The 14,292-nt window shown below is 34.6% G+C and overlaps 1 long non-coding RNA gene across 2 annotated transcripts; it reads left to right on the top strand.

Annotated features, from left to right (window-relative positions):
* Nucleotides 1–9,043: 9,043 nt before the first annotated feature.
* On the top strand, nt 9,044–11,904 carry LOC128222149 (uncharacterized). Of its 2 annotated transcripts, XR_008259084.1 has the most exons (6): nt 9,044–9,752; nt 9,886–10,048; nt 10,229–10,411; nt 10,618–10,738; nt 11,164–11,340; nt 11,541–11,904. It is a non-coding gene; the product is annotated as an uncharacterized LOC128222149 (long non-coding RNA). The 2 variants fall into 2 exon arrangements; XR_008259083.1 differs by having other exon boundaries at nt 9,044–10,048; nt 11,541–11,903.
* Nucleotides 11,905–14,292: the final 2,388 nt, after the last annotated feature.

The raw sequence follows: 14,292 nt of genomic DNA, 5'->3' as shown, positions 1-14,292 counted from the left end.
CTTTAGATAATACTGGGTTTTCCAATGTATGGTTAGAACAATCTACAAATATAAACCCTAATTTACATAAATGTGTTAAACAAGTCCTTATCGACCAGTTTGTAATGAATAACTCTTCTAAAGGCAAAAACTACTCACTGTTCAAGGAAACCCTCGAATTAGAAAAATACTTTTTAAATCTTGCTCCTAATTTGAAACTTTTTATGAGTAAATTCCGTATGGCAAACCACAAATTCCCGATAGGAATAGGAAGGTATAATAATGTTGACTACGCAGAAAGATACTGTCATATTTGTAGGTCAAACCTTGGTGATGAATACCACTACTTACTAGTTTGCCCATCCTTTTCAAATGTCAAAAGAAAATACATACCAATCTATTATTTCAATAGGCCAAATACAATTAAATACAAGGAACTGTTAACTTGCACAAACGTTAAACTATTGACAAGAGTAGCCTTATTTGTGAAACATTTAATACGCAACGCATGTCAGCCAGTGTAACTTCTCTAGGTTTTTGTTAAATTGAATTATTTATACTGAGTTCCCCAATAACGTTAGTAATTTATTTATACGATATGCTTGTCCAAGGCACAGCCTTTGAAATCTGGCACTATATTGAATATCCCTTTATCCCTCATATTTTGTAAAGACGTTTAAAATAACTGTCTCCCTCTTTTCCATGATAAGATATATATTCGATACATGTACGACCATGAAAACAATACAAAACCATCTTATTTCCGCCACTCGAGACAAAGCCATCGTTCTTCGTATTAGTATAATTAAGCTTTTATTGACACTGCTGACTAAACTTATTTGTCCTCATGTTGTCATGTATGTATGACCTGAGTGTAATAAAGATAATTGTTGTATTTGTTGTTGTTGGCACATGTTTAGGAGATTAAGAAGCCCTTTTAGCATTCTTTATGTATTAATGAACACATTTGGTTTAGTGATTCCGAATGACAATGTATTGGATTGGAGGCATGTTTGCCTGTTAACATTTATTTTATTTTTATTTAACATGTACATTCTGATACAAATATTTCTTTAAATACCTTGGTACCATAAAAAGACAGCGTGTAACGTGCCAGATCATCGTCGCTGCCATTCGTCAGAATATCTTAAATAACGGCTTGGCCATGCATTTAGGATTTACCAGATGGCTACAGTGAGAATTGGCAAATTACGAGCCAAAGGTCAAGGAAACATTGGAGATTTGACCACATGCACTTATAGATGGCACAATTCAGTTTCGATGAGTTTATGGTAAGATGAAGTGCAACATAAATGTCCATGTAGGTGAAATGTCACGGTAAAACTATGTCTTCTAAACTATTTATTGTTAACAATGAAGGACCGTTTACAATTTTATCATATACTAGTGTATGATTGAGGAATCAAGTGTTTTTGTCATCAGACAAACATCTTTCTCGGTTGATGAATACATGGGTAAAATTCGTATTATCCGGCGAATGCAGTAATGTGTATAATAACCATTCGGAACTCCTCGTTCATTTTTATCGAAAACAACCTCGGATGTATGCCGGCACATCTGTTGAGTTAATTCGTATTTTTTTTAATTATATCATTTATTAAATGTAGTGTTTTAGAGTTGTATGTATTGATCTTAGTTTAAATTGATTGCCAGTGAAGTGAATTATTGCAAACATAATTTAGATTCCCAAGAGTTATGTCATAAAGTTTAATTGCTAAATAAAATTACTACTAAGTTGACCGAAATAATTTATTTGATTGTATATGTTAAACCTAGTTCAAAAATTTTAAGAGGTTGTTATTTTACACCGTAATTTCTTAGGGATTTAAAGAGAATACTAAGAAATATAATTTACAATAATAATAGAAATTTTCTAAGTTTATGTTTCGGAGGGGTGTCTTTCTTTGATGATTTTGTAAGAAAATTGTAATAAATAGGTGACTGAAGAAAGACACTCGACTGTCAACCACGTGGTTGCAGGCTCGATTCCCAACATCACCACCATAAATACTAACAGTCTTCCAGGAAGGAGGTTAAACGGGTTTTACCATTCGATGTGATACTGATACACACATGTGCACATTATATAACAAGTTTCCCTCCTACCATAACAGTTTGTTTGTAATATGCCCCGTAACGAAATAAAACTTATTCTTTCATTGTTCGACGCCAATCGATGGTACACTGGCGTCATTATATAACTCATCCCGGTGTCGTTTCAGTAGTCAGCTTCACTGTCGTTATTACAGAAACTACAGGCACATGCTACTTTTTTGAAGACGTAAATAATTTAAACAAAGATTTCGTAAAGAAACATGGGGTAAAACCTAACACGCACTTAATAAGAGACACACAACGTCACCAACCGTCACAGACAGACCAAACGTGTAACAAAAATAACTTTAACTATAAATGTTTTATTATTAGATAAAGCAAAAACTAAACAGATATTTCAATTGTTCGATGTTGTGTTTGTTTCCTGCTTTTGTTGATAAACGAGTGATATGCGCGACCGATGATTTTAAAATATTCATCAACGGGACGTCACCGCTGCAATGCCAATTCGTCTCAAACGTATTTATCCGAAATCCTGTTGACTGCTACTTCAGTATCATGATTTAACTGTTGTCCGTTACCAGATTATATTATATACAAAGTTGTTTGGCGATCCCACTCGATCTCGCAAAAAAGAAATATGAATGTAAGTTTTAACAAATCAAATTGTACATCTAGGTATCCACATATTATAAATCTTGCGCAGAAAGTTTAGATTAAATGTAAGAATCAAATAAATATAAATCATATATTTTCGCGACTTTGAAAAATGGCTAGTCGTGTAAAGCTATGATTTATCTTTTATATAATAATTCAACACATGATATTGACTCAGTGATTTAATCAGAAAGTTCGAATTATGTGATTTCCTAGTCCAAATAATTGTAAGTTGAGGTGTTTATTTTACGAATTTTGATCTGGCAAATCCATTATGTATGAATTGTTTTGTACCAAAATTGGCTTGTTAATGTTCTTCCGATCGGGATACTGGGTTAAAGCAGTTTGGGTCTATAAAATAACATAAAAAAACAAGAAATATTACCAAATGATATGGTCTTATATTAGTTCCATACACAAAAAAAATACATAGGTATCCCAGTCTGGTAGTCCAAATAATTGTAGTTGGAAGGATTTTTTTTAGATTTTTGATATGGCATCCTTCACGTACAAATTGTTTAGTATCAAAAGTGGGTAGTTGTTCCCATCAGGATTCCGGGTTAAAGCATATAGCGTCTATAAAATATCATAAACACAAGAAATATTACCAGATAATGTTATTTTATATTAGTTCCGTACACAAAAAATAGATATCCTACTTATAATTATGAGTTTGACAGCTTTTCTTCATTTTATTCTGTCAAAACGATATATACATGAAGGGCACCTGCAATACTTCAGGGCACAGTTTTAAAACCGCTCGGAACATTTCGGCCATGGCTGAGTTGTTACGATTGTATAACGAGGTCTATATCGAAGTTGGAACTTTGTCGGAGGAGGCCGAGTTATTACGATTGTATCGAGTTGTTCCCCTTCGCATAATTGTTGTCTGTGTCAGTCAACTTTCGTTTTATTGGAAAGGTAAACAACTTGTTTTAATGCATTAAATGCTTGTTTAGTGCAAAATAACATTTCACTTACATGGTAAAATATTAATATATCTCTTTATGATCAATTTCAACCATAAAATACTTCACTTAAAACAATTTCAATATTTTTAAAACACCCCCGTTTTTTGCACATTCCTGTTTAGACGTTAGGGATTGGAAGAATCCCGTATTTATAACACGTCTATTATTTTAGACTACCCAGTCTGGGTATCCATCGAATTGTAAAGAATTTGATGTTTTCTTGCACATACCTCTCATTAATTATCAAATTTTCGACGATGTCGGTGTGATAATCCAATCAAGGGTCACGTGTATTAATCATCATCAATTAGTGACATCAGGCTATTAACCACTCTTGCTATACGCATGCTTCAGAACTGAATGTGTGAACAACAACATCGGATTGAAGTTATATCGTATTCAACAGAGACCGCATAAAGAAAGCACCGTTATTTTCTTAAGAGTTTTTCGTCATCTCACTTTTATTACCTGAATAAATTTCGATTTGGCGTCTTAATATCTAGCCCCAAATCATTATTTTCATCATATTTAAATACATATCTACAATATTATGTCGATTTAATTGTTTTGACTAGCGTTAAACGTATTTTATTAGCTATTTTCGTAAAGGCTTAATTATTTTCGTACCAGTTTTTCGTCACCTCACTTTTATTTCCAGAATAAATTTCGATTTGGCGTCTTAATATCTAGCCCCAAATCAATTTCTTCAACATATTTATACATATCTACAATATTATGTCGATTTAATTGTTTTTACTAGCGTTAAACGTATTTTATTAGCTATTTTCGTAAAGGCTTAATTATTTTTGTACCAGTTTTTCATCACCTCACTTTTATTTCCAGAATAAATTTCGATTTGGCGTCTTACTATCTAGCCCCAAATCATTTTCTTCAACATATTTATACATATCTACAATATTATGTCGATTTAATTGTTTTTACTAGCGTTAAACGTATTTTATTAGCTATTTTTGTAAGGGCTTAGTTATTTTCTTACGTGTTTTTCGTCACCTCATTTTAATTACCTAAATTAATGTTGATTTTGGCGTCTTATTTTCTAATCCCATATTTTATTTGCTATTTTCGTAAGGGGTTTGTTGTTTTCTTAGAGTTTTTGTCTCCTCATATTAATTATTTGAATAAATGACAATTTTCTCGCCATAATATCTAACCAAGAAACATATTTTTCATAGTATTTATACATATCTACAATATATGGTCGATTTATTTGTTTTTACTAATGCAATACGTATTTTATTTCCTATTTTCGTAGTCTAAGGCTATTTTCGCGAAAATGGGCTATTTTCGGTATCTATCTACAGGAGGGATTTCTAATCAGCCAATATGCTAAAAATAGATTTACTGATAAGCACAGTCCATAGCAACTGTAACAGGTAGTACAATCTTTGTACGGCCTGGCCTCTGTTTAACATAGATTTGCTCTGGATTTAGTATGGACTTAAAGCCTATGTCTTTTAAAAAACAACACTCTGGTGTAACACAAAGTGAATATTTTTCCCATACCTTTCCCTTAACCTAAAACAAATGAAATTAAGTGCAAAAGTTTAATAAGTGGGCAAAAGGATTTCACAGTTGCTAAATTAAAAGTGGACATACAAATGCAGTAAACATTTTGTATGAGGAAAAGGACCTTCTGAGATCATCCAGACCCTAAGTTTGCAACATATACACATACATCAGAAATTTGAAAACTAAATGTAATATAGCTTTAATTTATAGAAATCTTATAACCGAATAAGTATTATATTACATACTTTTGTGGTTTTAAATAAGAAACAATTTTACTAGAACAATTGAAGGGTGATTACAATTTATTGAAGATTTTACGGCAGGTTGATAAATAATCCCTAAACAGAAAGCTCTTAAACACAAGGGGTACATCTGTATCAAAGAACAAAAAGTTTCAAAGGCCCTCTTGCAGTATGACAAACAGCCGTTCAACTCACCTTAAATAATACACACAATATTCAGATTGACCAAGTCTTGCAGGAAACGTGTCATATGTTTGTATGATAACTTATATAATTACAGGGATGTGATTTGCCCCCCCCCCCCCCCAAAAAAAAAAAAAAAAATATATATATATATATATATATTTTTTTTTTTAAAGTTACTACTGAGTGTGCTTTTGGTTGTTAGTGTTGATGGTCCAGTTTGCTTCAAATATGAAGTCAGAAGAACCCCCAAAAGAGCTTCTAAAAAGCCAGTTTTCCTTCTACGGCAGTGTGCTTTTGACCCCAGAAGTACCCCCAAGAACCCATGGCCGAAATGGTTTCAGCCCTCCACCTGCCAAGTCAATCACATCCCTGAATTAAGGAAGACCATTGCGCGTGAACATTCTTACTCATGAATGTGTTTCATTAATCCAAATTAAATTGAATTTAAATGCAGTGACCAGCTATAAAGCTGATTCCACTCACTCAAGAGAGTCCAAAAAGGGAACTAGGGTATACTTAATGTAAAAGAAAGAAAATATATCATATGTCGCTTGAGCAGCTTCTGAATGATGTTAATCTATTTAAAAAAATTAAATCTTACACTGGCACCATCATCATCATCAATTTAGTCATTTATACTAATCCCCTACACAGAGTTAACATTTTTCGGTGAAGGATTATGTTTTCCTTGTACACAAATAAAGCAACTTTGAAATGTATTATTGGGTATTCCAGTTCTGGTGCTATAATATTTCTGTTGGACATGGTCATAGCCTCATCTTAGAGCCTGGCGAATTAGTAATTGCTTTTGGGGGATTTAAGACATTTAAAACAAAGTGCAATTGCACATTTTACCATTTTTAAGCATGCAGAGACATATTGAAATTAAATAAATACACTATAAACGAAACACAAGAATGTATTTAGTATTATATTTTAATATCTGTATTTATAACATATCAATGTATATATATATTTATTTGTCCTATGTATGTACCAGCTATGTTACACACTTTTCTGTATAAATCATGACATTGTGGACTGTTTTTCATTGATTCATTTAAAGGTCAACTGGCATAATCCGTCATCAACCGACAAGTTATATAATGACCTTGTCTTCCCCAGGATTTATACAGGCACTGGATCTGGAAAAAAATAAATGCAATTAATTTTTTTATCATAAAACATCGAAACCTATTTTATACATTTAAAATCTGGGCTAGAAACAATATTTCAATATATTAAAGAATTCCAATGCATCTGTATTTTTTTATGTTAAACCTTCAGCATGCCATTTCAAAATTATCTTCACAATATTATACGTTTTCTGAAATGTAAACATATATACATGGGTTGCATAATTTGCATACCTGTTAATTAGTTTTGGTCTTTTCCCACATGAAGTAAACCTCAGCAGCTCTGTGTCCATTACTTATCTCAACAACTGATTTCTGCCAGAAACCTTGCACCAGGAAGATGATTTCCAGTGAATGTTACTGTAAAAACCTTACCAGAAGTAGGCATTGTTAACATTTCTTTGTATTACCTTCCTGGAAATTGCGTACACGTGGTACACATAGCAGAAAGCAATGACGTAGTTGTAAATCCCTCCTATACCGGTTGTTTTCATTCCATACTGTCAAAACAGTAGACCATCTCCGTGAAGTATTGTACTCAGTACTGGTTTAACTCAGAAAGGGGTCTCTTCGAAAAATAGCTAGGGTATCGCACCCAGACTTTCTTGTATCCCACCACTGTCTTTTCAGCGTGCTGTCTCTTTAGCAAAAACAAAGGACCCCGTTGGAAATTAGTGCTTGCACTTTCACGGGTTATCCTTGACTGTATTGTTTAAAGAAATACAAACATACACACACAAACAAAGCTAAATATACATGAAGGGCACCTGCAAGGCACAGTTTAACAACAATTGGAACACCTTGACCATGGCCTAGTTGTTATGATTGGCATAATTATTGTTTGTGTCGGTAAAGTATAGTTTTATAGAAAAGGTAAATCCTGTGTTTAATGCATCTTATGCTTGTTGTGTGCAAAATATCTCTGCGCTTACATGGTAAAATATGAATATAAAGCTTTATTCTATACCTAATTTATACGTCCAATCATAGACATACATGCCATATTTCTAACAGGATTCCCAGGGGATTCTGGTCTGATTTCCAGAGGATTTTGATATTGCACCAGGGGATTTTTACGCGGCGAAATTTTGCGCAATATGAACATTTAATATACTATAAGAATAAATACAGAAATACACTCTAATTACAATAATTTCTGGACTCAGTCATGAGGGTCCTTCATGGTATTTCACACACATAATATAGTGGATGCTTTCCATTATTTTACTATCTTTATCTGTTTTGAACCCATGAATTTCAATTATCAAAGTCATTGTATATTTATTCACATTTAGCTATATTATGGATTTGTTCTAATCCTGTTTTCTTTTGCAGATGCAGAAAAGTTTAAGAAGATAACACAAAGAACTAAAGAACTGGAGAGAAGCGATAGAGTGTGACATATGTTGAGCTTCTTTTATAAGGATATTAGGATTTTTTAAAGATTCAAATGTCTTTGAAACATACATGTGAGAAACCGAATGCATGTGACACATGTGGTGCTACTTTCACTCATAAATCACACATTGGAGACAAGCCGTACAAATGTGATACATGTGGTTCCGCTTTCAATTATAATCATAATTTGACGAAGCACGTAAAAATACACACTTGCGAGAAGCGGTACAAGTGTGAGACTTGTGGTGCCGGTTTTTATCAAACATCAAGTCTTAAAGTTCACATGAGAATTCACACAGGAGAAAGGCCATACAAATGTGAAACATGTAGTGCAGCTTTCACTACGAAAGACCATTTAAAGGGTCACATGAAAATACACACAGGAGAGAAGCCGTACAAATGTGATACATGTAGTGCTGCCTTCACTAGGAAAGAACATTTAAAGGGTCACATAAGAATACACACAGGAGAAAGGCCGTACAGGTGTGATACATGTGGTGCTTCATTCACCCATAATCATGTTTTGACGACGCACGTAAGAATACACACAGGCGAGAAGCCGTGCAAGTGTGAGACTTGTGGTGCCGATTTTAATCAAAAATCAAGTCTTAAAGCTCACATGAGAATTCACACAGGAGAAAAGCCATACAAATGTGGAACATGTAGTGCAGCTTTCACTACGAAAGGGAATTTAAATGCTCATGTGAGAAGACACACAAAGGAGAGAAGCCGTTTAAGTGTGACACATGTGGTGTTGCTATCACTCAGAAAGGGAATTTAAAGACTCATATGAGAATACACACAGGAGAAAAGCCGTTCAAGTGTGACACATGTGGTGCTTTTTTAACTTTAAGAGTAGTTTAACGAAGCATTCAATATTACACAAAGGAGAGAAGCCGTTCAAGTGTGACACATGTGGTGTTGCTTTCACTCAGAAAGGGAATTTAAACACTCCTATGAGAATACACATGTAGGATAGAAGCCGTTCAAGTGTGACACATGTGGTGCTTTTTTAACTTTAAGAGTAGTTTAACGAAGCACTCAATATTACACAAAGGAGAGAAGCCGTTCAAGTGTGACACATGTGGTGTTGCTTTCACTCAGAAAAGGGAATTTAGAGACTCACATGAGAAAACACACAGGAGAGAAACCGTATACGTGAGAGACATGTGGTGCTTTTTCACTAAAAAACGTAGTTTAACAAAGCACTCAATAATACACACAGGAGAGAAGCCGTTCAAGTGCTGATTTCACGTAAAAAAACTAAACTCATGAAAAAAACATACTTAACAGAAGCCATAAACGTTCGATATTTGTATGTACTGATAAATTATTTGATGTTTTAAAACCCGGGACGTATTACATTAAAGTTTAACAAACCTCATCTCTTCATGATTGCATCGCACAGGTTGACCCTTGCTGCAGCCCAGGCAGTCAAGGACGCGAGGGTTCCACATACCTTCACCGCTTGAAGGATATTATAGGTGACCTTTACAGGCTCAAGGACAAGAGCCCTGTCAGAGCAAGTGGCTTGAGGGATAATTAATTCTCTTAGAAAATTTGAAAGTTGAACGCATGTAAGTCACTCCTTTTTAAAGATTTTTATGCAGCCAAAATACTTAGTAAGTCCTGTTCGAGGTTTTTCATTTTCCATATTGCGAATCCCATACTTATTTGTGTTAATTTAAAGCAACAACTATCTTGATGAAGTGCCAGTAATCCGTATTCACCAGCCTGGAGGTAGGCATAGGAACGAACCGATGTGAGGGAAACCGGTCTTGCAAAGTTCACACAGGACCAACTCTTTGTGATGTCCCTTCACATGATGGCTGCTGTGTTGGCTCACCTAACAGAAATGTCTGTTGCCATGCAGGTATGTCATTGTTAGATCATTGAATCAGATCTAGTTAATATATTGATTATCTGGAACATTTTTTTAATTATTAAATCTTTATCTAATTATGACTTAGTCTTAACTGTGTTTAGATGTGCATTTAATGAAAAGTTAACTCAATGCAATGGATTAATTGTTTTTTGATTGCCTTATTTTCAGACAAGAGATGCCGTGTATACCACCGTCAAGCCACTGGTGAAGAGGACGTGTGTTATCATGAATGGACTGCTGGCAATGCCGGGAGGTGCCTTCGAAATGTCTGTAGATCGCGTAACTGCCCTCAAAACATCGAGACTTTACCATCAGACCATCAAGGCAGATAACGACTAGTTCCGGAACAAGGTACACATGAAAACATATTTTCATGTAAGCCATCTGTGAACATAATATTTTTACTGTATCTGGTGTTTGTCTTTAAATTAAAATGTAATAGAAGGATTAATTTACTGCATCTTGTTCTTATTCAACATTTTTGTTTTGTTTTAGTCATTAAGCTCATTCTTTTGATTAATGTATGTTCAGTTGTAAATATTGTTGTGCATTTGCAGATCTACTACCCCTTCCTGGCAAACACTGTGCAGAACCTAGAGGATCGATTCTCGGACCTGCCACTCCTCCAGAAGTTTCCTGGGGTGGAGCCAACCTAACATGGGGAATATGACATTATGGGTATGACATAATGAGTAAAAACTGTAAAACAGAAAAATAAAAATTCTGAGCATGCTAAGAAAGCGCGAGTCACAAGTTGCCGTGAATAAAAAGCCATGTGTACTTTTTTATATCATAATGTAACGGAAATGGATGTTTAAATTAGGAAATATTGAATTAGGTTAAACTTGGGGATTGTTGTATTGTTATGGACTTATTGGATGCTACGAACGATATAAAAGGAGAGGATTATGTTTTGAGAGTAGAATAGTTTTTGGATTGAGTAAATCTACATCATGACACTTTGTTAGGGGATTACCAAATAATACGTGGTTGAATGTAAGACTGTAATTCTCTTGTTTATTCTGCCCAGAGAATTTTAGGCCCATCAATAATATAAATGGAATAGTTAATATAGTTATGTTATAAATTGTAGTTCCTTTTAGGACCTGGCTGAGCACTTCCACCATCACTTAGACAAGTGAAAAGAGACAGATGTGAAGCTCTCTTGGTGACATCAGCCTTAGAGCAGACCAGGCCATGGAGTGGGTGACCACCAACCTGACGACCGGGCACATCAACATTTATTAGCTGGCAGCAGTTGGCCAACTCGTCAACGGCTGGTAAAGTCATTCAATAATAAACTTTCAGCATCAATCTGAATAAAAATAATTCAAAGTTATTTAATATATTTACTGTTATGGAAATATGTGGGAATTTGTAACTAAATCACTCTTCATATGGTCACTTAATAGTATATCATTTTAAATATATTATTTTTTAAACATTTATGGCCATTTTTATTTTTTTTATTCAATTATAGACTGTGAGAGAGGGTTTACAACACTGAAGAGTGTGGATATCAAACACCGATCTTCACTCTCCAACTTAGTCCTGAACAGCCTGCTCACATTCAGCATGATTGGGCACCAACTGCTGTATTTCACTAGGATGGTGAAAGAATGGCATGGGACCAAGACGTTTAGAATTATGATTTACTTCATTAATTTTGGTGCATGCTGTATGTTCTCATGTTGTGTATTGAAATTTTAATTTCTTTTCTTGATATTGCATTTATTTTACTCCGATATATTGACAGTTGATTGATATTTATGTATTGTGTATTAATTGTTTTTTGATGGTTTGATTTTTTTCTTATTATATTTATTGTTATCATTTTATTCATGTCTTTTAATAAGGAAATAAATAAGATCATGATTTTGTATGCATATCTTTATTAAATTATTATTATCATAGAAAGAACTTAAATGTGCCATTTGGCATTGAAAATATAAAATTAAATCGACGCGCGGAAGGGGGCACCCCTACCCCTCCCCGCTCCCCCAATCCAGCATCCATCCCCGTCAGTAACGCCTAAATTTCTGGCCCATCGAACAACCACTTGTCACCAAACATACTGTCCTCAATAAAGAACGGGCGTATTTTGCTACAATTGGTGCCCTTGTTATTTATAATTCGATTATAAATTAGATGGACTATGAATTTGTTCATTCACTTTCCGACGTAAAAAACGTATACCAGGGTTCGCACAGATTTGTAAAAGTCATGGGAAACGAGTATTTTCTGGAAAAATCATGGAATCTTGAATATTTGGATTTTATCATGGACAAATCATGGAATATTAAAAAATCGTCATGGAAAGTTGAAAAGTATTCTGGAATAAGTCTGTAAGTGCGTAAAAAAATAAATCTGTTAAAATTTAATCATAAGAATCCAAATTAAATGACAAATCGTGAAATTACATCGCTACAAACTATTCCGTTTTTAGCTCTACTGGCCAAAGGTCAGAAGCGCTTATGCGATGGTAATGTGTACGTAGTATGTGCATCCGTGCGTTCGTGCGTCTGTAAACAATTGCTTGTGCACACAATACAGTCTTCAGTTTTGATTGTATCTCGATGAAACTTGTAGAGTATCTTGATATCCATTAGAGCTCGGTTCCTTTCGAAAACCAGCCAGATCCGCCCATGCATGCCTAGATTATGGCCCTTGATAGTATAAAAAATGCTATAGTATAAAAAAATGCTATTGTGTAAACAATTGGTTGTGAACACGATACAGTCTTCATTTTTGATTGTATCTCGATGAAACTTGTACAGAATCTAGATATCTATTAGTGCTCGGTTCCTTTCGAAAACCAGCCAGATCCGCCCATGCATGCCTAGATTATGGCCCTTGATAGTATAAAAAAATGTTATTGTGTAAACACTAGCTTGTGAACACAATACAGTCTTCAGTTTTGATTGTAGCTCGATGAAACTTGTACAGTATTTAGATATCCATAAGAGCTCGGTTCCTTTCGAAAACCAGCTCACATCACAAGGGGTCACTGTTTAATGGGCTAGCTTAAACTTTAGACTAAAACTGCTTGCAAGCTGCAAAGGAAATTTGAAAAATCTAGTTAAGTGTGTGTAGATTGAGGGGGGTGGGGGTGGGGGGCTAAAGCGTTAAATCAGATAAAGTCATAGTTCTTTTGAATTTCGTAAAGTCGTTAAATCAGACTTGTACAAATTAATTTACGTGGTTGGCACACATACTTCTTTAATTTGTTCAATTCCTTTTATATCACAGGACTGTTATTTGCAGTTTCAGAGAAGATTTTCAATGATGTAATGATATACTACATAGAAAACCTGTCGCCTCTTTTTCAGGGGAACTTTAAACCACAGGGCCATACTTTAAACAATCTGTGTAAAAGACATCTACATTGTACACCTATGTCATACTGCATACACAATGCTATTAGGAAGTAGTATTTATTTAAAAAGTGAAGAATTATTTCCTCCCTCTTAATTTGTGCTTGGTATTCAATTCATATAACATGTTACCATGATAACTTAGTGCTGTTGATAAATATTAGGCACTGCCTTCTGTCTCAAGCTATTCATATAACTGCTGCAGACTTTTGTACATAGCAAAGCAAGTTGAGTAGACTAAGATGAGATGAATATCGTTTTTAAAGTATGAAATCTTTTAAATACTTTGACCATCAAATTTCATAACATGATATCAGCAGTTCATCACACTGCTAGTGAGAATGGAATACAAAACATAATTTTATTCTTTATTTTATACCCATCAGTAATCCACATGCAATACATATCACAAAATACTTTGACCCATATTCCGCTCCAGTGCAATACGGCCATATACCACTCTTGTGACGTCGGTACGCCGCTCTTCTATCTGCTATTGTAGAACCGAGCGTTCACGACGTAAACCATCCAGAGAGTCGTAAGAGGTCTCCTTCTTCTGGGTCAAATTCACAAGCTCCTCTTGTATTTCCTTTTCTCCTCCACTAGGGACTCAATGGCCTCTTGAACTTTTCGCGAAGCCTTTGTCTTCGGTCGAGCGCCATTTTCTGATGCCGCCATTTTTTTAAGTCAAATACTGGACGTCTGGACGGGACGAAATTAAACTGAACAATGACCAGATTGGATTAACACCTAAGCGACTATGGGTGACTGCGCATAAAAGTAGTTCCCATAATTATAACATTTAAGGCTAAAATGTGGTATCTGCGTTTTGATCCGGATATGGCGGAATGTCATATT

The sequence above is a fragment of the Mya arenaria genome, chromosome 16, assembly GCF_026914265.1.
Source record: "Mya arenaria isolate MELC-2E11 chromosome 16, ASM2691426v1".
Lineage (NCBI taxonomy): Eukaryota > Metazoa > Mollusca > Bivalvia > Myida > Myidae > Mya > Mya arenaria.
The sequence above is the reverse complement of the archived record's forward strand: the minus strand, read 5'-3'. Positions and strand labels throughout refer to the sequence as shown.